This window comes from Eubalaena glacialis, chromosome X, assembly GCF_028564815.1.
Source record: "Eubalaena glacialis isolate mEubGla1 chromosome X, mEubGla1.1.hap2.+ XY, whole genome shotgun sequence".
Taxonomy (NCBI): Eukaryota; Metazoa; Chordata; class Mammalia; order Artiodactyla; family Balaenidae; genus Eubalaena; species Eubalaena glacialis.
The window spans coordinates 59094526-59118870 of record NC_083736.1 but is presented as its reverse complement, the minus strand read 5'-3'; the positions used below and the strand labels follow the sequence as shown (position 1 = coordinate 59118870).

Below are 24345 nucleotides of genomic sequence, written 5' to 3'. Positions count from 1 at the left end.
TATCCATTTATCTACTGATGGACATGGGTTTTTATCACTTTTTGGCTACTGAAAATGATGCTGCTATAAATATTCACATACAAGTGACTGTGTGAACATATGTTTTCATTTCTCTTGGGTATAAATGTATGAATGGAGTTTCAGAGTCTCATGGTAATTCTATGTTTAATAGAATGCATAACTGCCATATTGTCTTCCAAAGGGGCGGCACCATTTAACATTCCCACCAGAAATGTAGGAGGGTTCTGATTCCTCCACATCTTTGTCAACATTTGTTGTTACCTGATTTAAAAAAAATTCTAGCCATCCTTGTGGGTGCAAAGTAGTATCTCATTTCGGTTTTGAATTGCATTTCAATGATGATGCCAAGCATCTTTTCATGTGCTTATTGGCCATTTGTGTATCTTGAGAAATGTCTATTCAGATCCATTGCCCGTTTAAAAATTGGGTTGTCTTTTTATTAAGTTGTAAGTGTTCTTTAAATGCTTGAAATAAATCCCTATTAATCATGATATATAATTCTTTTAAAAATGTTTCTGGATTTTGTTTTTTAGTATTTTGTTGAGGATTTTTGTGCCCATGTTCATAAGAGATATTGGCCTGTAGTTTTCTTGTGATGTCTTTGTCTGCTTTTCATACGGGGAATGATATTGGCCTCATAAAATGATTGTAAAGTGTTCCCTTCTCTTCTATTTTTTGGAAGCATGTGAAGAATTGGTATTAATTCTTCTTTGAGTGTTTGATAAATTTAGCCAAGAAGCCATCTGGGTCTGGGTTTTTCTTCATGCATAGTTATTATTATGATGATATTTGGTATTATTATTATTATTGCTGATGAAATCTCTTCACTTGTTAAATGTCTATTTAGATGGTCTTTTTTTTTGAGCCAGTTTTGGTAGTTTGTGCCTTTCTAGGAATTTGCCCATTTAATCTAAGTCCTCTAATTTCTTTAAATACAATTGTCATAGGATTCCTTTATAATCCATTTTTATTTCTGTAAAGTTGACAACAACATTCCTTCTTTCATCTTTGATTCTAGTAATCTGAGTATTTCTTGGTCAGACTAGACAAAGGGTTGTTAATTTTGTTGATCTTTACAAAGAACCAGCTTTTGGTCTCATTGATTTTCTCTATTGTTATTCTATTCTTTATTTCATTAATTTCCACTACAATCTTTATTATTTCATTTCTTCCTTCTGCATTTCATTTAGTTTGCTGTTTTTTCTCCAGTGTCTTAGATTTTTCCTCTTTTTCACTATGGACATTTATGGCTATAATTTCCCCTCTAAACACTGTTTTAGCTGCATCCCATAGGCTTTGGCATTTTGTGTCTTCCTTTTCATTCACCTCAAAGCACTTTCTTATTTCCCTTTTTATTTCTTCTTTGACTCATTGGTTGTTTTAAGAGTGTGCTGTTTAATTTCCACGTATTTGTGAGTTTCCTAATTTTTTCTTGTTGTTGGTTTTTAATTTTATTCCTTTGTGTTCAGAGAACATATTTTGTATTATTATTTATGGCCACAAATATAGTCTATCCTGAAGAATGTTCCATACACAGTTAAGAGAATGTACATTATGTTGTTGTTGGGTGAAGTGGTCTATAAATGTCTGTTAGGTCTAGTTCATTTTTTATGTTGATCAAGTCTTCGATTTCCTTACTGATCTTCACCTTCTGACTAGTTATTCTAACCTTACTGAAAGTAAGGTAGACTTTTCTATTTCTTCTTTCATTTCTGTTTATACTTTATGTATATTCATGTTCGCTTGTTAGATGCATATATGTTTATAATTGTTATATCTTCCTGATGGATTGATCCTTTCATCATTATAAAATGTCCCTCTTTACCTCTAGTAACCTTCTTTTTAAAGTCTATATTTTATGATATTATTACAGCCACTCAAGTTTCCCTGTGATGCTCTTTACATGAAATATGTTTTTCAACTCTTTACTTTCAAACTATTTGTGTCTTTGAATTTAAAGTGTATTTCCTAAAAAAAGAAAGAAAGAAACCCACAGCAAACCTTTCCTGACTGTCAAAACTCTCCTAATCCTACAGTAACTTGTAAGTCGTGTTAGGTGAGGTAAGTCTTGGAAGCAGTACAGCAGCCTGTGCCCTTTGTTCTATAACAGGATAATCGGCTCTAGAGCTTCTGGACAGCAGAACTTATTGCTGTTTTTTTTTTTTTTTTAAATAATCGTTAAGCCATCTCATCTAAGGTTTTTGGTTTGTTTGAGAAGTGAACTTGTTTTATAGATTATATATATACATATACAGTGTTTGTATAAAGCAGAATGCCCGTCCTTCCTGATTATTTTTGTACCATATTGTAAATTATATTATTTATTCTTTACCAATTTTAGGAATAAAGGGAGTTTAGTAATTTAATATAATAAACAAAAGCTGTTAAACTTCTTATGTTTAAATTTCCAGTTCAACTTGTAAATCTGTTTTTATTATTGTGCATAAATACATAGTAATACTTGATCTAAAAAAAATAAAGTATATTTCCTGTTGTCAATAAATAGTTGGAGCATGTATTTTTATCTAGTCTGACCATCTCTGCCTTTTGATAGAATTGCTTAATTCATACACCTGTAATGCTTACTGATATAGTTGTATTTACCTTTGCCATTTTACTTTTTGTTTTCTATATGTTTCGCATCTGTTTTCCTTCTCTATTCCTCCCTTACTGCTTTCTTTTGCATTTATTGAATATTTTTATATGTAGCATTTAAATATCATTAAAGATTTTTCACAATTTTAAAATTTACATTTTTAGTGACTGTTCTAGGACATATACATCTTAAATTATCAGAATAAGCTTCAGATTTAAACTAGCTTATACTCAGTGATATATAGAAACTCTACTCCTATATGGCTCTATTCACTTTTCCTCTTTTTTTTTGGTATCATTGTTATATATATTACATCTATAAGTGTTACAAACTCAACAATACATTGTTGTACTTATAACTTTACAATCCATACTTATTTCCTTTTCCACCAGCCACCTCTCTTGTACTGTTATTGGCAAATATACTACACATATATTATATTTGCAATTGTTATAGGTCCAACAAAACATTCTATACATATTATTTCTACTTTCACATTTTAAATCAGCTATGAGAAGAAAGGAGAAAAGTATATAGTGTCTTTTATTTTATTTATTTTTTAATAGAACTTTCTATTTTAAAATTGCTGTAGAGTATTCCATAGGGTTGATTTATCAGTTTTACTTAAGCAGTTTATTTATTTATTTATTTACTTATTTATTTTTTATTGGAATATAGTTACTTTACACTGCTGTGTCATTTTCTGCTGTACAGCAAAGTGAATCAGCCATATGTATACATATATCCTCTTTTTGGGATTTCCTTCCAATTTAGGTCACCAGAGAGCACCAGGTAGAGTTCCCTGTGCTATACAATAGGTTCCCATTAGTTACTTTATACACAGTAGTGTATATATGTAAATCCCAGTCTCCCAACTCATGCTCATCCCCCCCTTTCCCCTTTGGTATCAATACATTTGTTCTCTATGTCTGTGTCTCTATTTCTGCTTTGCAGATAAGATCATCTACAGCATTTATCTAGATTCCACACATGTGTGTTATTATATGATATTTGCTTTTCTCTTTCTGACATACTTCACTCTCTATGACAGTCTCCAGGTCCATCCATGTATCTTCAAATGATAGAATTTTGTTCCTTTTCATGGCTGAGTAATATTCCATTGTATACATGTAAAACATCTTCTTTATCCCTTCCTCTGTTGATGGATGTTTAGGTTGCTTCCATGTCCTGGTTATTGTAAATAGTCCTGCAATGAACATTGGGGTGCAGGTATCTTTTTTTATTATGATTTTCTCTGGGTATATGCCAGTAGTGGGAATGCTGGGTCATATGGTAGTTCTATTTTTAGTTTTTTAAGGGACCTTCATATTGTTCTCCATAGTAGCTATATCAATTTACATTGCCACCAACAATGTAAGAGGGTTCCATTTTCCCCACACCCTCTCCAGCATTTATTGTTTGAAGATTTTTTGATGATGGTCCTTCAGACTGCCATGAGGTGATACCTCATTGTAGTTTTGATTTACATTTGTCTAATAATTAGTGATGTTAAGAATCTTTTCATGTGTTTTTTGGCTATCTATATGTCTTCTTTGGAGAAATGTCTATTTAGGTCTTACACCCATTTTTTGATTGGGTTGTTTGTTTTTTTGATATTGAGCTCCATGTGCTATTGTATATTTTGGAGATTAATCCTTTGTCAGTTGCTTTGTTTGCAAGTATTCTCTCCCATTCTGTGGGTTGTCTGTCTCGTTTACAGTTTCCTTTGCTGTTCAAAAGCTTTTAAGTTTAATTAGGTCCCATTTGTTTATTTTTCTTTTTATTTCCATTTCTCCAGGAGGTGGGTCAAAAAGGATCTTGCTGTGATTTATGTCATAGAGTGTTCTGCCTATGTTTTCCTCTAAGAGTTTGATAGTGTCTGGCCTTATATTTAGGTCTTTAATCACTTTTTTTTAATTAATAGTAATCTTTTATTTATTTATTTATTTTTATATTTATTTTTGGCTGTGTTGGGTCTTCCTTTCTGTGCAAGGGCTTTCTCTAGTTGCGGCGAGCAGGGGCCACTCTTCATCGCGGTGCACGGGCCTCTTCACTATCGTGGCCTCTCTTGTTGCAGAGCACAGGCTCCAGATGCGCAGGCTCAGCAGTTGTGGCTCACAGGCCTAGTTGCTCCGCGGCATGTTGGATCCTCCCAGATCAGGGCTCGAACCCGTGTCCCCTGCACTAGCAGGCAGATTCTCAACCACTGCGCCACCAGGGAAGCCCTTTAATCACTTTTGAGTTTATTTTTGTGTATAGTGTTAGGGAGTGTTGTAATTTCATTCTTTTACATGTAGTTGTCCAGTTTTCTCATCACCACTTATTGAAGAGACTGTCTTTTCCCCGTTGTATATTCTTGCCACCTTTGTCATACATTAAGTGATCATTTGTGCATGGGTTTATCTCTGGACTTTCTATCCTCTTCCATTGAACTGTATTTCTGTTTTTGTGCCAGTGCCATACTGTTTTGATTACTGTAGCTTTGTAGTATAGTCTGAAGTCAGGGAGTCTGATTCCTCCAGCTACATTTTTCTTTCTCAAGCTTGTTTGTCTATTTGCGGGTCTTTCGTTTCCATACAAATTGTAAAATTTTTTGTTCTAATTCTGTGGAAAATGCCACTGGTAATTTGATAAGGATTGTATTGAATCTGTAGATTAATTTGGGTAGTTTAGTGATTTTCACAATATTGATTCTTCCAATCCAGGAGCATGTTTTATCTCTCCATCTGTTTGTGTTCTTTGATTTCTTTCATCAGTGTCTTATTGTTTTCTGCATACAGGTTTTTGCCTCCTTAGATAAGTTTATTCCTAGGTATTTTATTCTTTTTGTTGCAATGGTAAATGGGATTGTTTCCATAATTTCTCTTTCTGATCTTTCATTGTTAGTGTATAGGAATGTGAGATTTCTGTGTATTAATTTTGTATCCTGCAACTTTACTAAATTCATTGATTAGTTCTAGTAGTTTTCTGGTGGCATCTTTAGGATTTTCTATGTACAATATCATATCATCTGCAAGCAGTGACAGTTTTACTTCTTTCCCAATTTGGATTCCTTTTATTTCTTTTTCTTCTCTAATTGTGTTGGCTAGGAGTTCCAAAACTATGTTGAATAATAGTAGCGAGTGAGCACCCTTGTCTAGTTCCTGATCTTAGAGGAAATGCTTTCAATTTTTCACCATTGAGAATGATGTTTCCTGTGGGCTTGTCATACATGGTCTTTAATTTTTGAGGTAGGTTCCCTCTATGCCCACATTCTGGAGAGTTTCTTTCATAAATGGGTGTTGAATTTTTTCAAAAGCTTTTTATGCATCTATTGAGATGATCATATGGTTTTTATTTTTCAGTTTGTTAATATGGTGTATCACATTGATTGATTTGTGTATATTGAAGAATCCTTGCATTGCTGGGATAAATCTCACCTGATAATGGTGTATTATCCTTTTAATGTGTTGTTGGATTATGTTTGCTAGTGTTTTGTTGAGATTTTTGTGTCTATGTTCATCAGTGATATTGGTTGGCAATTTTATTTTTTTCTCTTATCTTTGTCTGGTTTTTGTATCAGGGAGACTGTGGCCTTGTAGAACGAATTTGGGAGTGTTCCTTGCTCTTCAATGTTTTGGAAGAGATTGAGAAGGAAAGGTGTTAGGTCTTCTCTAAATGTTTGATAGAATACACCTGTGAAGCCATCAGGTCCTGGACTTTTGTTTTTTGGAATTTTTTAAATCACAGTTTCAGCTTCATTACTTGTGATTGGTCTGTTCATATTTTTTGCTTCTTCCTGGATCAGTCTTGGAAGGTTGTACTTTTCTAAGAATTTGTCCATTTCTTCCAGGTTGTCCTTTTTATTGGCATATAATTGCTTGTAGTAGTCTCTTATGATCCTTTGTATTTCTGTGGTGTCAGCTGTAACTTCTCCTTTTTCATTTTTAATTTTATTGATTTGTGTCCTCTCCCTTTTTTTCTTAGTGAGTCTGGTTAAAGGTTTATCAATTTTTTTATCTCCTCAAAGAACCAGCTTTTAGTTTCATTGATCTTTGCTATTGTTTTCTTCATTTCTATTTCATTTATTACTGCTCTGATCTTTATGATTTCTTTCCTTCTGCTAACTTTGGTTTTTTGTTTTCATTCTTTCTCTATTTGCTTTAGGTGTAGTTTAGGTTGTTTATTTGAGATTTTTCTTGTTTCTCTAGGTAGGATTGTATTGCTATAAACTTCCCTCTGAGAACTGCTTTGCTGCATCCCATAGGTTTGGGGTCATTGTGTTTTCGTTGTCATTTGATTCTAAGTTTTTGTTGTTGGATTTTCTTTTTGATTTCTGCAGTGATCTCTTGGTTATTTAGTAGCATATTGTTTAGCCTCCATCTGTTTGTGTTTTTTACAGTTTTTTTTTCCCTGTAATTGATTTCTAATCTCACAGCATTGTGGTTGGAGAAGGTGCTTGATACTATTTCAATTTTCCTAAATTTACTTAGGCTTGATTTGTGGCCCAAGATGTGATCTATCCTGGAGAATGTTCCATGTGCACTTGAGAAGAATGTGTATTCTGTTGCTTTTGGATGGAATGTCCTATAAATATCAATTATGTCTATCTGGTCAACTTTGCCATTTAAGGTTCTTGTTTCTTTATTAATTTTCTGTCTGGATGATCTATCCATTGGTATAAGTGTGGTGTTAAAGTCCCCCACTCTTACTGTGTTACTGTTGATTTCCCCTTTTATGGCTATTAGCAGTTACCTTATGTATTGAGGTGCTCCTATGTTGGGTGCATAAATATTTACAAATGTTATATCATCTTCTTGGATTGATCCCTTACTCATTATGCAGTGTCCTTCCTTGTCTCTTGTAATAGTCTTTATTTTAAAGTCTATTTTATCTGATATGAGTATTGTTACTCCAGCTTTCTTTTGATTTCCATTTGCATGGAATATCTTTTTCCATCCCCTCGTTTTCAGTCTGTATGTGTCCCTAGGTCTGAAGTGGGTCTCTTGTAGACAGCGTATATACAGGTGTTGTTTTTATATCCATTCAGCCAGTCTATGTCTTTTAGTTGGAGCATATAATCCTTTTACATTTAAGGTTATTATCGATATGTATGTTCTTATTACTATCTTCTTAATTATTTTGGGTTTGGTTTTGTAGGTCTGTTTCTTCTCTTGTGTTTCCCACCTAGAGAAGTTCCTTTAGCATTTGTTGTAAAGCTGATTTGGTGGTGCTGAATTCTCTTAGCTTTTGCTTGTTTGTAAACCTTTTGATTTCTCTGTTGAATCTGATTGAGGTCTTTGCTGGGTAGAGTAATCTTTGTTGTAGGTTTTTTCCCTTTCATCACTTTAAAAATATCCTGCTACTCCCTTCTGGCCTGAAGAGTTTCTGCTGAAAAATCAGCTTATATCCTCACGGGAATTCCCTTGTATGTTATTGGTTGCTTTTCCCTTGTTGCTTTTAATATTTTTTCTTTGTATTTAATTTTTGTTAGTTTGATTTATATGTGTCTCAGCATGTTTCTCCTTTGGTTTATTCTGTATGGGACTCTCAGCGCTTCCTCGACTTGTGTGACTATTTCCTTTCCCATGTTAGGGAAGTTTTTGACTATAATCTCTTCAAATATTTTCTCAGACCCTTTCTCTTTCTCTTCTTCTCTGCAACCCCTACAATTCAAATGTTGTTTCACTTAATGTTGTCCCAGAGGTCTCTGAGAATGTCTTCTTTTCTTTTGATTCTTTTTTCTTTTTTCTGCTCCACAGCAGTTATTTCCACCATTCTATCTTCCAGCTCAGTTATTCATTCTTCTATCTCAGTTACTCTGCTATTGATTCCTTCTAGTGTATTTTTCATTTCAGTTATTGTGTTGTTCATCACTGATTGTTCCTTAGTTCTTCTAGGTCCTTGTTAACCATTTCTTGTATCTTCTCAATCTGTGCCACCATTCTATTTCTGAGATCTTGGATCATCTTAGCTATCATTACTTTGAGTTCTTTTACAGGTATATTGCCTATTTCATCTTCATTTATTTGTCTTGTGGGTTTTTACCTTGCTCTTTCATCTGCAACATATTTCTCTGTCATCTCATTTTGTCTAACTTACTGGGTTTATGGTCTCCTTTCTGCAGGCTGCAGCATTGTAGTTCCTCTTGCTTCTGTTTTCTGCCCCCTGGTGGGTGAGGTTGGTCCAGGGGCTTGTGTAGACTTCCTTGTGGGAAGGACTGGTGTCTGCACTCTGATGGGTGGAGTTGAATCTTTTCCCTCTGATGAGCAGGGCTGCATCAGGGGGTGTCTTTTGGGGTATCTGTGAGATTAGTATGACTTTTGGCAGCCTGTCTTCTGATGGGTGGGGCTATTTTCCTGTGTTGCTGGTTGTTTGGCATGACGTGTTCAGCACTGGAGCCTGCAAGCAGTTGGGTGGAGCCAGATCTTGGTGTTGAGATTTATACCTTTTGGGAGAGCACATGGTGGCTAATATTCCCTGGGCCTGGGAATTCTCTGGTGGTCCAGCCTCCTAGACTTGGCGCTCCCACCCTGGATGTCCAGGCCCGACCCCTGGCCAAGGAACTGACAGCCTGCAAGCTGTGCAGCGCAGCCAGAGGAAAAGAAAAGGAAAAGAAAGAAAACATACAAAAAAACACAAGACAAATATGAAAAACAAAAACAAACAGCAACAGCAACACAAAAAAAGAAAAAAGATAACAGACAAACCAAACGCAGGACAAATAATAAAAACAAAACGAACAAACAGAAACTGATAAAAAAGAAAGAAAACCAAAAACAAGAGAACAAACAAAAAAACAAGAGAACTCAGAAATGAAAACAGTCAATAAAAAGTGAACTATGAAAAACAAAAAATAAAAAAGTAAACAAAAATAGAAAGCAAACTAAAAAGAGCAAACATAAAACAAACCACAAAAATGATTTTTAAAAAACCCCAAAGAACAAAAACAAGAAAAAAACAAAACAACAACAAAGTAAAAATAAAAAATACATATTAAAATTTTTTTAAATAAAAAAATAATAAAGGCGACAACAACAACCACTGAACAAAACAAAACAAACAAAAAATAATAATATTAATAAGAATATTTTCCTGGTGCCTCTGCTTTCAGTGTTCTTGCTGCCACAGTGAGCCATAGCCAACCCTCGCCTCTCCAGGAAGCCCTCCTATACCTCTAAGTATGTCTCTGGACCTGCTGTGGGCACTGTGGGGGCAGCTCAGACTCTGACCTGGCCCAACTCCTGCGTGTACCTGCCCCCAAAGTCCATTGCTGCTATAGCTAGACCAGTCTCAGTTGTGGGAACACTCATTGTCTATTCAGATATTGCACAGTTGCAGGGTTTACCAAGCCAATTGTGAGGAGTTAATCCACTGCTTGTGCAGCTGCACAGAGAGATTTCCATTCCTCTTCCTTATTCGCACCACCTTTGGGGCTCAGCTTTGGTTTTAGTCCCACCTCTGCATGTGCACCACCCTCAGGTGTCTTTTCCCCACCCAGGCTAGAGGGAGCAAAAGGAAGCGGCTGATTGGGGCACACTTATGCACTCAGGCTGGGGTGGGTTACGGCAGCCACTACAGGGGTGTGTGCACAGTTCCTGTGGCAGTGGAGACCAGTAGGCAGTTACAACAGACTGGGGCGTGCTCACTATGGTGGGAGTCCCTCCCAGTGCCCACAGAAGCAGGAGCTGGCATGTGGTGGTGGTGGCGGTCCTGCCCCTTGCACGCCACTCAACAATCTCACCTCATTTTCTAAGCAGACCACGCTTCCTCTAGGGGCATTCCTTGCCATGGAGCCCCTCACTCCTGTTCCCTAAGGTTGTCTCTGCACAGCCAACAGCTCTTCTCTCCTTGGATCCACTATCTTAACCCCATGCTTTAGCACTCAGCCTACACCAGCTTTGGCAGAGTCCCATCTCAGGCAGGGATGCCCAGGGCTGATTCCCAAGAAGGCTTTGGCATGGATGGTGCTCAAGACCCCAGAGCCTACAGGGGCATAGGAGGCCTTGACTTGAGCAGGGGGCAAGCCTGCTCAGATGAGTGCCCCTCTCAGTGCCCATGGAGGCTGAAGGGGGTTGTAATGGTGGCCCTGCCCCTTGTGTGCCACTCAGCAATGACACCTTGCTTCTATGTTTCCCTGGGATTCTTCTGCAAACTTTCCCAGTTGTGGAGCTCCTTACTCCTGTCCCTTCAGGCTGTCTTTTCACAGCCAACAGCTGTCCCCTCCCTGGGTCTGCACTCTGAACCCCGCTTTCCAGCACCCAACCCCCTTCTACAACAGGAGACACAAGACTCAGGCTGGGGTGTGCAGGTCTGTGGCACAGACCATGTGTGCAGTTCTTACTTTGTCCTGCCTTCCACAGACTGTCCACTGTGTTCCCCTTCAATCCCCCAAAGTTCCCTTTATGCCCTAGCTGATTTCCCCACCATGAGGTGGTTTTTCTGAGTGTGGTAACCTCTCTTCAACTTCAGCTTCCCACCAGGGTTGCTGGTCCCTTTTTTGATTACTCTTTTCTTTTTTTTGTTTCTTTCATCTTACCCTGTTGTGATGGGATTTTTCTTGTCTGTTTAAGTGTCCAAAGTCTTCCTCTAATGTTCGTCAGGTTCTCTGTGAGAATTGTCCCATTTGTAGATGTATTCTTGATGTACTTGTGAGGAGAGACAAATTCTTTGTCCTCCTATTCCACCAGCTTGACTCCTCCCCCTATCGTGTCTTTTATAATAACACAGTTACCTTTACTGGTGCTGTTTGTTCATGTAGATTCCAGTTACCTCCTGGGATCACTTGCTTTCATCCAAAGAACTGCCTTTAGTATTTCTTGTAAAGTTGGCTTGCTAACAAGAAATTCTCTCAGTTTTTGTTTATCTGAGAAAGTTTGTTATTTCTCCTTCATTTTGGAATGATAGCTTTGTTAGATATAATATTCTTGGTTGATTGCTTTTTATTTGATCAATTTAAATATGTGATAACACTGCCTCCCAACCTCTCCTGCTGAGAAGTCAGCCATAAATCATATTGGGTTTCTTATGTTCTGATGTGTCATTTTTCTGTTGATGCTCTCAGCATTTTCTGCTTTGACATTTAGCAATTTTCATATGATATGTTAATTTATAGGTCTTTTTGTGTTTATCCTTCTAGGAACTTATTAAGCTTCTTGAATTTATAGGTTATCATCTTTCAATAAATTTGGAAAATTTTCAGCCAGTATTTCTTTGAATATTTTTTCTTCTCCTTTCTATTCTGCCTCCACTCTTTCAGTACTCCCATTGTGTTTATATGGTGTGCTTAATGGTATTCCACATTTCTTTCAAGGTCTGTCCATTTTTCTTCATTATTATTTCTTCATTATTTTTGTTCTTTGTTTTTGGCTTGCATAATCTCTACTGATCAATTTTCAAGTTTGCTAATTTTTTCTTCTTCTAGTTCAAATCTGTTGTACTCCTTTAATGATTGTTCTCATTACATTTATTTTTTTAACTCCATAGTTTCTATTTATCCTTTTTAAAAAATAATTTCTATCTTTATTGATATTCTCTATTTGAGGCATTATACCTTATTTTATTTCTTTAATCATGATTTCCTTTATTTCTGTGAACATATTTATAAAGATGTCTTAGTTTCCTGTGGCTGCTGTAACAAAGTACAATAAACAGAGTCACTTAAGAAAAGGAAATTTAGGGCTTCCCTGGTGGCGCAGTGGTTGAGAGTCTGCCTGCCAATGCAGGGGATACGGGTTCGAGCCCTGGTCTGGGAAGATCCCACATGCCGCGGAGCGACTGGTCCCGTGAGCCACAGCTACTGAGCCTGCGCATCTGGAGCCTGTGCTCTGCAACAAGAGAGGCCGCATTGGTGAGAGGCCTGCACACCGTGATGAGGAGTGGCCCCCACTTGCCACAACTAGAGAAAGCCCTCACACAGAAGCGAAGACCCAACACAGCCAAAAATAAATATAAATTAATTAATTAATTTAAAAAAAAAGAAAAGGAAATTTATAGTCTACAATTATAGAGTCTAGAAGTCTGAGATTAACGTGTCGGCAGGACCATGCTTTCTCTGAAGGTGCTATGGATGTTTCTGTTCCAGACCTCTCTCCTAGCTTCTGGTAGTTCCTTGGTTTGTGGCAGCGTAACTCCAGTCTTCACATGGAATTCTCCTATAATGTCTTGTCTCTGTCCAAGTTTCCCATTTTTATAAGGACATGAGTCATATTGGATTTGGGACCCACCCTACTTTAGTATGATCTCGTCTTAACTAATTTCATCTTTAATGGCCCTATTTCCAAATAGTCACATTATGAGGTACTGAGGATTGGACTTCAACATATGAATTTTGGGGAATACAATTCAACTCATAACAAAAGTTACTTTGAAATGTTTTTCTTTTGACTCCAACATCTGATTGCTCTCACTGGCAGCTTCTGTTTCTTTTTTTTTAATTTTTATTTTATTTATTTTTATTTTATGGCTGTGTTAGGTCTTCGTTTCTGTGTGAGGGCTTTCTCTAGTTGTGACAAGCAGGGGCCACTCTTCATCACGGTGCGCGGGTTTCTTACTATCGCGGCCTCTCTTGTTGCAGAGCACAGGCTCCAGACGCGCGGGCTCAGTAATTGTGGCTCACAGGCCCAGTCACTCCGTGGCATGTGGGATCTTCCCAGACCAGGGCTCGAACCTGTGTCCCCTGCATTGGCAGGCAGATTCTCAACCACTGCGCCACCAGGGAAGCCCAGCTTCTGTTTCTTGATTTTTTTTTGGTATATGGGTCATACTTTTCTGTTTCTTTGTATGCTTCATAATTTTTGTTGGCAACTGGACATTTTAGATAATATGTTGTAGCAACTCTGGATAATGGTCCCCTCTCCAGGGGCTTTTATTGTTATTTCCTTGTTTATTTGTTTATTGAGTGACTGGATTATTTTAGTGAAGTCTATACCCCCACTCCCAATGTCAAGCCTCTGATATTATTCCTCAGGTAGACACAGCTTTTGGTACATCCATAGTCACCTTGGGATGCCAGTGGTACTGGCAGGGTTCTCTTCTCTTTCCCTGACCACATACCCAGTGGTTAGACTCCACTAATTGCTGGCTGATTGTCTTATTGTTTTTAATAGTGCCCTGGGGCATAATTACTAATTACTTTACAAATAAATCCAATCAAATTATAGCTCCTTTAATGGAATAGTGTCTGAGGTCAGTGTTTGACACTTGTTCTCACACTGGCAGGCCTCTTTTTAGCTGTCTTACTCCCTGTTTTCCTCTTGTGAGCTTGTTGGCCTACAGTCTAGCCTCTATTTTCATTAGATCTACATTTCTTTCCAATTGTCCTTCACCAACATCCACTGTTGTTGAGATTACCCTCAGGATTAAACTTCTCCTCACTTTGCTGCAAATGAAGTTAGCTCCTTTAGGAAAAGATTGCAATCTCTGTTCCAGGGCTGTGGAGCTGGAGGTGGGGGAAAATGGCAAACTTCTTTCTGAATGACATTCTCACTGTAGTAGGCTAGTAGTGCTGGGGCAGGAGACTGAGGTCCTTTTCGCTTGTTTCTCCTCCTGTGGAAACACTGCCTCATGAGCTGTGGAATGGCTATCAGAGCCCCAATATAATTACTGCACTATATCCAAGGTAAAGCTTCTGTTCCATGAGTGGGGTGGGACAGAAGAAAGGAGCCCACCTCTTTTTTATTGTACTTTCTTAGGACTTAGCCACAACAATGGGTAGCTGAGGGCAGGATGGGAAACACTGAGGTCCTGCTTCTCCCAGAAGGAAAGCCCTCTGGCTGGAAACTGGGGAGAGGTAGCCCTGTGTTCTTGGTTGCAGCAGTCTGGAGTAGTCTCTGCTTCATTGAGCTGGGAGGGGAAAGGGAGAGAGCAGGCTTGGATCAAATACCACAGAATCTCTCACCTTTCTTAATATATTTTTATAGATTTTCTTGAATAGATGTTTCTTGATTTGCTGCTTGCTCTTAGGACAATTTCCAGAGGCTTTAAAAGGTTGTTTTCAAAAAGTTTTCACCAGTTTTACTGAGAAGGTCAGCAGAGTTCCTCATGCTATTATGCTGGAAGTTTATTTCCTTAATATTCAATCTTGGTTCACATTTATTAAAGTAGTTATTTTCTTACATTTCTTGAGACTATAATAAAGTGTCTAGAACTCCTGCACCGTCTATTCTTTTATACCTTAACAAGAAAGTATATCCAGTGAACTTGTCTTATAATGAAAAATTATATTTTTCCCTGGTGGTCTAGTGGTTAGGATTCAGCACTTTCACTGCCATGGCCTGGGTTCAATTTGAGATCCCACAAGCCACGTGGTGCAGCCAAAATAAAAATTTTTAAAAATATATATATTTCAAGCAGTAGAAGATAACTCTTGAAGCTAATAATTTGGATTTATGATTGATTTCATTTTATTTTTTTGGTGAGTGTTAGGAGCTGTCCTCCTTTTAATAACAAAAGGTGTCAAAAGAATTGTAAAAAACTTTAAAGCAGGCTCAGCCCTCAAGGATTATCTAGTTAGGAGCAGAAGTAGAAGATTAGAATCCAAGTGTCTAGATACTCAGCCTTGTGTCCTTCGTAGGTGAACATAATGCATGTCAAACAATGAACAAATTGTGCACACTTCAGAATTTATTAAACATTTGTATCTATCTATGTTATGTGATCTTCACAACAACCCAGGAAGGGGGTCTGGGCAGTATACTATTATTTTCATTTCACAGATGAGAAAACTGTAATTCAAATCTCCAATACAGAGGTGAAATGAGTTACATGGTTATCTGACTCAAATATCCTGTTCTTTCCATTATACCAGGCTTCAAATGAGGTGACCAAGTTGGAGCACAAGCCCTCAACCTTGAGACTAAGAGTCTCACATTTCTACTAATAATATTAATGTTAATTCAGAGGCATAAACTGAACTAGGAAACTTCACACTTGGGCAAGATTTTTTGACCATGTTCTCACCAGGACCCTGCCACTTATCACCTGGTGTTTGCCTCTTCTTTCCTCCCATCCCTCCTCCAATTGATATTCCATATTTTTCTATGTCTCCTTTGTTATATAAAAGTAGAGTCATTGAGGCAGTTGTGGCAGTAGGAAATCAGTATCAAGTCAGAAAGCATGTTCTGAGCTTCTTGATGATCCCTACCGGAGCTACCTCACTGGTGCCCAAGCCCTTTGTCTACCTGGAGAACCAAAATATTAAAATATACTGTAGTCAGCAAAAAAGTCTTGGGACTCAGCATATTTTCTTTGAAATGTCAGACAAAAACAGCTGTGCAAATATACTATGAAGGAAGAAAGCAACTTGAACCTAATCTGTTAAGTATATTTCTTACTCTTATCACACCTTGCCATAGAAGCAAATGCTAATATACAGTTTATGAAATGCTTTAAAAAACAGCTACAAATGGCTGGATAAAAAATAATTTAGCTTGTCACATACACATGAATTCCTTTCTTTCCCTAACTCAATATTTGAATTATTTTGAATCATATAGACCCTGCTTCAGATTTTGAATCTGCAACTTGCTACTTGTGTGACCTGTAGCTTTAGGCTCCTCATCTGCAAATGGGAATAATAAAACTTACATCAAAGTATTCTTATGAGAAGAAAATGAGATAATGTATATGAAGGAACTAGCACATTGACTAGAACACTGTAGATATTCAGTAGATGTTCTTTTTTCTTCCTTTTCTTTTATAATCACAGTGAAGAAATTAGTAACCATGAAACTCTCAGAGAACAATTCAGTCTATTTCATTGTATTAAATATACATAGGGAAACATTCAGAAAAGAGAGATCAGGGCTTCCCTGGTGGCGCAGTGGTTAAGAATCCGCCTGCCAATGCAGGGGACACAGGTTCAAGCCCTTGTCTGGGAAGATACCACATGCCGCAGAGCAATTAAGCCCATGTGCCACAACTACTGAGCCTGTGCTCTAGAGCCTGAGAACCACAACTACTGAGCCTGCATGCCTAGAGCCCGTGCTCCACAACCACAACAAGAGAAGCCACCGCAATGAGAAGCCCGTGCACCGCAATGAAGAGTAGCCCCCGCTCGTCGCAACTAGAGAAAGCCTGTGTGCAGCAATGAAGACCCAATGCAGCCAAAAATAAATAAATAAAATAAATAAATTGATTAAAAAAAGGAAAGACAGATCAGTGAGAGGATTGCAACGATCCGGGAAGTTTTCTTGAAGAAAGTGGGATTTGAGTTTCACGTTAATGGATAGTCCAGTGTATCTCAAAATCCTCTATTAGAGCACTGGGATTCTGAACAATGGGCCAGTGTGCTCCACTATTTAGCTAAAGAACTAGTAATCACTTCTCAATATTCAAAACAATTATGATAACATTCTCTTAATTTGAAATTTCCCTTCCACAGATTTCTTTAATTCTTTGACGCTTGCTACAGCTTTTCTAAATTAAAACACAGAATAGGATAATAATGAATTTAGCACAATCACATGGTTAGCTCTTTTATGTTTAATAAAGTTATTTTGTGATATTCTACAGAGCGAATTATGACTTTGGGTGCTCTGCTGTCCGAACACATTTGAGACTCACTGGGATGGGTGAAAAAGATGAAGCAGATGGGGAATAGCATAAAGATAGCATAAGAAAAAGTGTTCGATCGTACAGTGAGCAGATCCACCTAGAGTGGACAGTATATGTTATGGATTAATAGAAAATAATGGCTAAGTAATAATAAGATATAGTACTATCCTGAGTATAGTAATTTATAATTTGCAAAGAGTTCACACATATCTGAGCTCATCCTCATAAAAATTTTGTGAAATAAAGAGAGCAGGTAATAAAGTTACCATCAATAATGACAGATTCTAATGACTAAGCACTTACTATGTACCAGACATCATTGCTAGATGCTTCACTTATATTATCTCTAATACTCACAACAACCCTGCGATATAGGTGTTATTATCTTATTTTCACAGTTGAGTAAACTAAGGCTCAGAAAGTTTAAGTAATCTGTCCAAGTCCTTATACTTAGAAAAGAGCAGATGCTTAAATTTGAATCTCAGGTCTGTCTGATCCCAGATCCACTACACTATCATAACAGCATGTAAATAAGAGAGGGAAGGAGTAAAAAGGGAGAGTGTAGTAACAAGTGCATGACATTATAGCTTATGTACAACAACCTTAAGGTTGGATTGTCCAGAAAATAAACTAAAATAAATTTTGAAGTCCATTTCATAAAAATAGCTTCAGCTCCATCAATCCTGAAAATCAACAGACTCTATTTTGGAAGGCCCAGTTGCCATACTGAAATATTTTGGGGGCACTAGTTTCACTTTAAAGCTCATGATTTGGAGTCATTTATCCAACTCCAAATGGGAGAAATAAAAAGCTTTCTAGATTAACATCCTTTACCTTGCTTTTCCTCCTTGTGGGGATGCCAGCAACCTACACAAGCTTCCTAGGACATGGTGGGTGGTGGGGAAGGGGAAGCTAGGATGAAGTGAAAGAGTAGCATTGACATATATACACTACCAAATGTAAAATAGATAGCTAGTGGGAAGCAGCTGCATAGCACAGGGAGATCACCTAGGTGCTTTGTGACCACTTAGAGAGGTGGGATATGGAGGGTGGGAGGGAGGCTCAAGAGGGAAGGGGTATGGGGATATATGTATACATATAGCTGATTCACTTTGTTATACAGCAGAAACTAACACAACATTGTAAAGCAATTATACTCCAATAAAGATGTAAAAAAAATAAAAAATAAAGTAATCCACAAGGTGACACATAAGGAGTTTCCATGACTGGCTCCCTATCAAGGCATTTTCTTTACATAAGGAGAAGTCCAGAGATTGCCAAAACCAGGGATCAGCATGAAGGCCTTCCTCAGAGTCTCATTCCCTCTTGAAAGGAAGAAACATTCAGGATGCTCATTCAGAGGGAACAAGTGGTTTCACCAGTGGGAAAAGTCTTGGTTTGTCAATCAATACCCTTCAGGGAGGAGACAAACGCTGACACTAGAGCTTAGACTAGAGAAAGGGCAGCATCTATTTTAGCTCCAAAGAGAAAGATGTGATCTGTCACAGAATTTTGACCTTCATGATAGGGAAGCTTTGCCACCCCTTTCGTACTGGAGGTATACTTAAAACATAGAAGGACAGAGTAAAAGTCCTCTGAGAAACCTGAAAAGATGACACTGAGTCTAGAAACTAAAGCTCATAGAACTTTATTCAATGGAGAGTTCCTCCATTCTGTATTTAAAGCCAACTAACTCATACTGTATGATTAAAACAAATCAGTTTTTAAATTTATGAATATGCACCCTTGAAAAATATTTTATTTTAAAGAAAACGATATTTTTTGCAAAAACAAGGAAGACATACTATTTTTATTTATAGAAAAATTCGAGGTAAAAAGCATTCAAAAACAAAGTAAAATAAAAAACTCTTATAAAGCACTTACTACGTAAGGTTCTAGGGCCTTACTACTCAAACGTGGTCCACCGGCCAACAGTATAGGTTTCACCTGGGAAACCATTAAAATGCTGAACCCCAGACCTATTAAATCAGAATATGCATTTTAACAAAATCCTTAAGTAAGCTTAAGAAGTACTGGTTTAGGCTTGGGAAATGTTTGTCTAAGTATGTTTTTATTTTCATCAGAATAATCCAGGTTATTGGTTAAAAAATTAAGGCTCTTGGGCCCTACCACAGACCTACTAAATCACATTTCTCAGAGTGGGACCTGGGAGTGTGCATTATTAACAAGTGTAGTAGGGCAGTAAATCTCAAACTTGAGCATGCATCAGAATTACTTGGAGGGCCTGTTAAAACACAGATCGCTGGGATCTACCACAGAGTTTTGTGATTCAATAAGTCTGGAGTGGGTCTGGAGAGTTTGCATTTCTAACATGTTTCTTGGTGATGTTGATGCTAGTGGTCCAAAGACCACAATAGAAGAACCACTGCTTGGACATAATTTTAACAAGTTTAGTTATCTGGTTGTCCAGTCTAGACTAGCAGGAACAATTAGAAGGGGAGTAGTCAGAGGCATTATACTGATAGAAGCAAGAAGCAGCATCTGATAGGCTGAGAATGAGGGGAAAAACAGTAACTATAAAAACAGACATAGAAATAAACATATTTTTCTGAGTGTAAGTGCCAAAAACCTTATGTGTCTCACTCTCATCCCGCTCCCATGACTACCAGTCTCCTAGTTCTTGAGGGTTATCATTGTATCTTATATGATAGCAATGTGAGAGGTTCATTAATAATGACCCCCCAGCCATCAAGAAGATGCTTAATTCTGTTTAGTTTACTATTTAAGCAGGTATAGAATTGTATAATATATTTTAGAAAGATTTCCATCGAGGGTCAACTTTTAAACACTAATGCTTAAGTTGTCTGATAAATTCACTTTTGAAAACCACTCTAAAATGATGCAGGATAAATGAGGATTGTCTAACACTGGAGTTCAGGCAATCCAAAGGTGATAATGACAATATCTAACATTTAAAAAGCAAATTCATTTTTTCATGTAATACAATAATACTTTGAGACACATTATCACCATTTCTTAGAGGATGGCTATCTAAACTAAGATTCAGTAAAGTGAATCAGATTGTTGAGATCACATAGGTAGTTAAATGGTAGTGAGACTAAATTTCAATTTAGGCCTATATGACTCTATTTCTCTATATTATTCTGCTTGCTTTCTTTGTAGGGGAAAAAAGGCTCAGGCTGAGAAGCTGGATATGTAGACAGTTCTCTTGGGTTTCTGCAGGCCATACTTCTTGTAGAGCTTCCTGTAAGACAGACATCCAAACTTTATTAGCCTTCGCAGTTTCTTTCACTTACAGAAACCACAAGAACTCCCTTAATGCTTCTGTGTGCCATAACTTACAACATTCCCTTTCTTTCTCATTTACCGCTTTGGATTTCACTGTTACCTGGAGTCACTCCTACCTCTTCCTACACCTAATCTTTCTTGCCCCAGGTTCCAATTTTTCAATGAAATCACAGAGGGGCTAGTGGGGATAGGAGAGGCAATTAGAGACAAGGAGAGAGAAAGCCTTTAAGGCCTGTGTAGCTGTTTCTCCTCTCCCATTCCCCTATGTATCCAGTGCTTTGGCTGATCTTCAAATTCCTCACAGCCTCATCACACTCCTGTGATAAGGGCCTCAAACACTGAGGCTGGTGGTCCTCTGGAATACAAATGCTCATTTATTTTTCCAAGAACTCAGGCCCCACCATTCACACATATGCACACATTCAGTTGTTCTGAGAGGGCTAAGTAAAAGGAATGCTTTAGAGTAGGAACTCTTTTATTTGCTGTTTCTTGTAGTTGTTGGTGGTTGGTATTTTTCAAAACCTCCAAAAGAGAAGTGTGCTTGCTTCATTCAGGATGGGCAACTTAGAAAAAGATTTATTTTCTTCCGTAGTGATTATCAAAAGAAAGAAACTGGAAAAAATAAAGGGAGCAGAGATTTTATATGCAGCAGACCTAGACAATATTCCTACCACTACCACTTACAGATGGTGGCATAGAACGTCATTTCTTCTATCTGATTTATAAAATGGAGTAATAATCCCTATCATTCTTACCTCACAGAATGTTTTGACAGTCTGATGGGGTAATAAATATGAAATTTCTCTGGAAAATATAAAGCAGTGTATGGGTATAAATTTTGCTTGCTAATACAATATTCTGCATCCCTGGCATTTCACATGTTACTATGTAATTGCTGTTATCACTAAGAGTTAGATTTTATAGTACTATTCATTTATTCAAAATGCTTTTCTTGAGCACTTGCTTTATTACAGGCATTATACTAGGAATTGGAAGTACAGAAATATACCAGACACAATTATTTTCCTGGGGGTGTGAATCTATTGAGGTATATTTATAGGTTTATTAGGTTTTGGTGGTGGAAGAGTGGTGACTGGACTGGGAATTCAACCACCATTTTTTGCCAGTAATTTGGAAATTACTATGCTATTTATGTATGGAGTCATATCAGTAAAATTGGTGAAGTAGGCAGCTCCAAACTCCTATCCCCCTATAAAAACATTGAAAAATAAGTAGAAACAGTCAGAACTAACTTTGTCAGAACTCTGGAAAATAGTCAAATGTTTATAGTAACCAAGCAAATGTGGAATCAAGAAAAAGCCAACTTAAAAATTGTAGAAAAGCTTTATAGTGTTTTTATTCACCTTGCCTCACTTACCCCCAGATCAGCTGTAGTCTTGAAGATGGAAGCCCCAATTCCCAGTGTGAGACCCTGGTCTCTGGTTGCAGAGGGAGCAGACAAAATCTCATTTGCAAATTATTGTGTTAGTCTGTTCTAACCTGCCTGAAGACTACCTGAAAGAGTGATGCAAAGTGTTCTTATCTGTTTCTCCTAACTTGCAACTCAGAGTGGAAAAGCGGCAGGCATAATTTGAAAACATTGTAAGTGTGGATGAAAAATATGCAGTCGTCAAGGTCAAAAGATTACAGGCCAGCTCGCCCAGCGTCCGCAGCCGCCTCCGCTATGGGAGTGCAGGTGGAGACCATCTACCCCGGAGATGAGCGCACCTTCCCGAAGTGCGGCCAGGCCTGCGTGGTGCACTACAAGGGGATGCTTGAAGATGGAAAGAAATTCTATTCGTCCCGGGACAGAAACAAGCCCTTTAAGTGTGTGCTGGGCAAGCAGGAGGTGATCCGAGGCTGGGAAGAAGGGGTTGACCAGATGAGCGTGGGTCAGAGAGCCAAACTATTTCCCCAGACTATGCCTATGGTGCCACTGGGCACCCAAGCATCTTCCCACCAAATGCCACTCTCCTCTTTGGCGTGGAGCTTCTAAAACTGGAATGACAGGAATGGCCTCCTCCCTGAGCTCCCCATTCTTGGATGTGCCATGGAAGGATCTGGCACCTCCAGATGCGTGCAGCGAGTCCATACGGAGCTTTTCCTGATGTTCCAGTACGTTGCTTGTATAAACATCTTCCCTGACAATGTGTTCTGTCACCGGCTTTGCTCTTCCCCTTTATCTTCGTATGTGTGTTGACCTGAACTATATGCCATAAACCTCAAGTTACTCATTTTAGTTTGTTTTTGTTTTGAGGTGAAGATTGAGTTTCAGTCCTTTGGATCTAGATTTCCAATTAAGTATTAGTCAAGTATTAACAGCACAAGTCATGGGTTAACTTTAGAATAGGAATTGGTATTGGGGGGGGTGCAAGAATCTTTATTTTATTTTATTTTTGGATGAAAGTTTTATCTATTATATATTAAACATTCTTGCTGCTGCGCTGCAAAGCCATAGCAGATATGAGGCGTTTTTGAGGGCCGAATTATTCTCCAAGTTGAGAAATGTCCTTGGGTTGAATCAAAAGCCCTACCCAAAACTAAAGTGGGAAGGGGGAGAACCTTTGCCTCCACTGCCCCACCTCCACCCTCCCCTTAAACTCTCTGCCTTTTGAAAGCAGATCGTTTTCACTGAGATGTTGGACTCTACAGGTGTCTATCCCCAGGCCAGCAGGGACCTCTGAAGCATTCTTCATGGCCTGGTTTTTTCCATCCTGTGGTTTTTCTAATGGATATTCAGGATTTTTGTAATCTCATAGCTATCCAAGCTCCACTTTCTAAATTTTAAGAACTTTAATCGAAAGTTAAATTGACGGTGCTGTTCTTAGACACTTAAAACCCATGAAAGCCCAGCCATCATGACAAATCCTTGAGTGTTTTCTTAAGAAAATGATGTTGGTCAGCACAGCTTCAGCATCTCCTGTTTTTTGTTGCTTAGCTCCCCCTGCTGATCTCACAGTTTCCTGGCTTCTCCTTCCCCCTTCTCACCCCTTTGCTGTCCTTTGTAGTGATTTGGTGAAAGAAATTGCTGCCTACTCCCCTCCCCCGCACTACATATGAATTTCAAGTTTCATTATTGCAATAAAAGTGCTTTATGCTGGCTTTTCTCAAAAAAAAAAGGTCAAAAGATTACAGTTGAAGGTTCCAATTCAAGATGGAGATGTAGGAAAATCCTTAACTCACCATCTCACAGAGACACACTGAATTACAGCTATATATAGAACAGTTTCCCCAGGAAAAAAATTAAAGGCTAGCAACGTGACCTCTTCACGTTGGGAAAATGAGAAAACAAACAAACAAACACACACACACACACACAGTGAAACAGATAGGAAAGGCTGAGAAACAATCTTGCTGTAAACCCCACCCCTGGTGGGGCAACGTTCAATCAGGAGGGAACTCAAAACCCAGAGCTTCACCCTGAGGAGCATAGGGTTCATATTCCACATTGGGCACCACAACTTTTAAGACCCAGCTCCTGAGAGATGAGTCCCCAAAACATCTAACTTTGAAAACTCATGCCCATGAGATATGTTGCTGTGGCGAACTGAGAAATGGCTCTTAAAGGGCTTGTGCACAGATTCACCTGCCTTAGGGTCCAGCGCAGAAGCAGCCTTTTGAAAAGTGCCCAGATGTATGTTAAGGAGACTCATTTGCTAATTTTAAAGTATTGGTCTGAGAAGCAGGAGCATGCTGGGGTACTCTCCGGGGATGGAGGCTGATGAACATCATCTTTCTGTTCTCTCTTTGCCTTACTAAATCCAGCAGGCATCATCTTTTTATTTTCCTTTCCAAAGAGTGCCATCTTTATGCTTCAGCTGGTGGACACCATCTTCCATGTTCTCCCTCTGCCTTGCTAAAGCTGGCAGATGCCATATAATTCTTTTTCTTTACTTTTTCTTTCTTTTTCTTTTTCCCCTTTC

At 38.2% G+C, this 24345-nt stretch overlaps 1 pseudogene; it reads left to right on the top strand.

The window, feature by feature from the left end:
* The first annotated feature begins 22106 nt into the window (after nucleotides 1-22106).
* Nucleotides 22107-22501, top strand: LOC133082295 (peptidyl-prolyl cis-trans isomerase FKBP1A-like; annotated as a pseudogene).
* The last annotated feature ends 1844 nt before the right edge of the window (nucleotides 22502-24345 follow it).